The 3,509-nt window shown below is 33.9% G+C and overlaps 1 pseudogene; it reads right to left on the bottom strand.

The window, feature by feature from the left end:
• LOC107715527 (tripartite motif-containing protein 16-like) overlaps window positions 1–3,509 on the bottom strand; it is a 16,646-nt pseudogene that overhangs the window by 4,464 nt on the left and 8,673 nt on the right.

Below are 3,509 nucleotides of genomic sequence, written 5' to 3'. Positions count from 1 at the left end.
AAAAATATTTAAGTTGAGCTAATTTTATTGCTTGGGCTTAGTTGAGAGGACGTATTATATTAAATCTACACAAATATATTTGAAAAACATTGAATGAACGGTTATTTTCAAATCCAGTCAACAATTAGCTATGCTAATGTTGATTAAACTAATAAAAACGAACCCAGCCAACACTGATATCATTCTGCACGTGCACGAGCGGGAGAAACAGCGCCATCTTGTCAAGTTCGCGAGTCACGTAAGTGCCACTAAATAAATGTTATTTTTTTAGACTAAATTTATCGACAAAAACATACAGCATATCCAATGTTTTTGAGTGGATATTTAGAAGTGTTTTATAAGTCGTGTGTCAGAAGAAAAATTTATATTTAGGCTAACGTTATGCTAAATGTATGTCAAGTTCACGCGTCAGGTAAATGGAACTGAATTTGTACTTAGACTGAATTTATCAATACTTGTATATTAAAAAAAGGTGTAAACGTATTATTTAACATGTATGTATGTATACAAGAAAGACGTGGTCTTTCTTCTCGTTTAATCCATAAAACACTTAATGTCAAAAGTTGTGTTACTATAATGAATTTTAGGTTTAATTTTGGCGTGTTGTATGATATTTTTGTGTTTCCGTGACGTTAAAAGATATGAAGAGATTGCACAGTCTCTCTCTTTTATAAGCCATTGATGCTTACGAAACGTGTAATGTAAATAACAGTAATACGCTCATTTGAAGTTAACATGGGCGTGTTGAATGGGTTTTTGCGTGTGCAAACTTTTGCAATTGTCCCGTGAAGTTAAAAGTCGACATTAAGAGAGGAGTTTGTCGTTCCGAACGAGAATAAACAACTGAATCCTTTCACAAGGCTGTTATCAAAGCAGACTGCGTCTCAGTCAGTTCCCTAGGTAGTGAATCACTAGATTGTGCACACGAGTCCCTGCACTGGTAAAGAGACCATGAGTAGTCAATATGATGGTGCTTATGTCAACTTGATTGATGGCTTTGACCTTTTGACCTTTCCCCTCCCCAACGCGCCCCCCCCACGTTGCGACCACCCACGTTGTGTTGCACACACACACACACACACACACACACACACGCACACACATTGTTTTTTATGTTTTCTGGGGATGCTCCATAGGTGTAAAGATTTTGTACCGCACAAACACCTGCCCATCACACAAAAATCTCTGCATATGCTTACATTTTTAATTAAATATTGTTTGTAAGTATTTTCATTATGAGGAAGAAATATCCTCATAAACACATTTACGTTGTTATATCAGTGTAAAACTTACGTCATTACAGACATTTGCATCCTGATAAGTCATATAAACAAGAACACAAAATAAATAAAACTGTAATTATATATAACACGATGTATAAAATAAACATTTAATATAATTTTAGGTCGCAATAAATATGAAAAATTATGCCTTACATTATTTAGAGTGCTAAGAGATAGAACTTTACGCAACGACGTCCAAACATTGATGAGTGATTTACAAAATAAATAAAAAGTTTAATTTGAATCATAACCAAAACCTCGCAGGTCCTCCCCGGGGTAATCCCCAATGTGAAACTGATGGACCCTCAAAGAGAAGGGTTGGTGAGGGAGGAGTTAGAACAGATGGTCTGAGATGTTATTCTGTTAACCATTTTTTCGAACCGAATGTTATGGCTGTGTTAATAATGATTTCAAAGCCTAATCTTAAGACTGTAAATAGTCATTTGGTAGAATCCTGTGGTTTTTTGCATACATTTCCAGTGTTTTTTTCTTACATTTCATCTAAAGTATAATTTATTCCACATCAATCACTTCAGCATCTTTAAAAGTTTCTTATTTTAAGTATCATCTTCAATGTTTTAATCCCCTCACACATGTGATGAAACATTTAATCAAAATATTTCTGTATGTTTAAAACTAAAACTAAAAATATTGCTCTTGTTTTAAACGGATGCGAAGGAGTCTGTTTGTTTGTCACAGCGCAGACGTGACTCACCCATGTCACCTCAAACAACGTCTCAAATATTTAGATGAAGTTAATGTATCTTTTAGAAAAATATTTTCAGAGAAAGACCCTCGATTCTATTCAGTCATTAAAGATGGTTCGGGCAGAAAGGTTTATGCCTCTGTGGACCCATGCATTGAATGTTTCACATATGGAGATTGATTTAGCTGATGCTTGTATGTAATTCGAGAACTTTGACCTTTACTACCATTAGGCTATGTTATGCTTCATTTAAAAAAGTTTGTATAAACACAAAATGTGTTTTCACATATGGAACAAATCTAGCCGTGAAATCGTCATTATTTGGCTTTTGCTATGGTCGTAAACTTTACACATACCTCTGATATTTTCAGACACAAAACAGAAGAGTCATTTTGCAGGCTCTCTGTCACCGTTCAAAAAATAACTCTATTTAAAAGCAAAGAGCTAATTCAAGTCATGTACGAATTATCAGTCTATCGAACTATCACCTATACATCTACCGGCAGAGATTATATTTTATATATTTTATGTTAAAAGTATCTTTACTATTTATATCATCTATCATTTAAATATTTCAAAACCATGTTATACTCTTTATTTAAAACAATACACTTAAAATATTGTTATATTATTATATGCTCACTGAATATAAACCTAACAGACCACTCAGATCATTAGGATCGAGTCAGTTAGAAATACCAAGGGTTCATTCAAAACAAGGGGATACCGCTTTTAGGGTATTACACTGATATAACAACGTAAATGTGCTTATGAGGATATTTCTTCCTCATAATTAAAATACTTACAAACAATATTTAATTAAAAATGTAAGCATATGCAGAGATTTTTGTGTGATGGGCAGGTGTTTGTACAGTACAAAATCTTTACACCTATGGAGCATCCCCAGAAAACATAAAAAAACAACGTGTGCGTGTGTGTGTGTGTGTGTGTGTGTGTGTGCACGTGTCTGTGTGTGTGCGCATGTCTGTAAGTGTGTGTGTGTGCACGTGTCTGTGTGTGTGCGCGTGTCTGTGTGTGTGTGTGTGTGAGAGCCCCCAGAATAATGTAAAGCATTTTTATTGTCAACTGAAACTATAGTAAATGTTTATTTTTATAAAGTATGTTATATATAATCACATTTTATTTATTTAAATGAAGAGAAGTATGTTTTTTATAAGTTCAATAAACTTAAATAAATGTATGATTTAAAGAAAAAAAAAAGAAAAAAAAAAGTGGGGAGTCGTGGCCTAATGGTTAGAGAGTCGGACTTGTAACCCAAAGGTTGCGGGTTCAAGTCTCGTACCGGTGAATTATGTCAATGTAAAGTCTGCATAAAACATGACAATGAAATGAAATGTCGGGGGCCACCAATAGCCCATATCGTTTGGCCTGTTAAATAATATATTTTTTCCCGATCCTGGTAAAATGTACGACATTTTTATATTTTTAGCGATGACTAAAACTAGTGTAAATGTTTTGCTTTGTTTTATATTTTTAGCGATGACTAAAACTAATGTAAA

This window comes from Sinocyclocheilus rhinocerous, unplaced genomic scaffold (assembly GCF_001515625.1).
Source record: "Sinocyclocheilus rhinocerous isolate Xijiao unplaced genomic scaffold, SAMN03320098_v1.1 scaffold1772, whole genome shotgun sequence".
Lineage (NCBI taxonomy): Eukaryota > Metazoa > Chordata > Actinopteri > Cypriniformes > Cyprinidae > Sinocyclocheilus > Sinocyclocheilus rhinocerous.
This window is presented reverse-complemented; position numbering and strand designations above follow the sequence as displayed.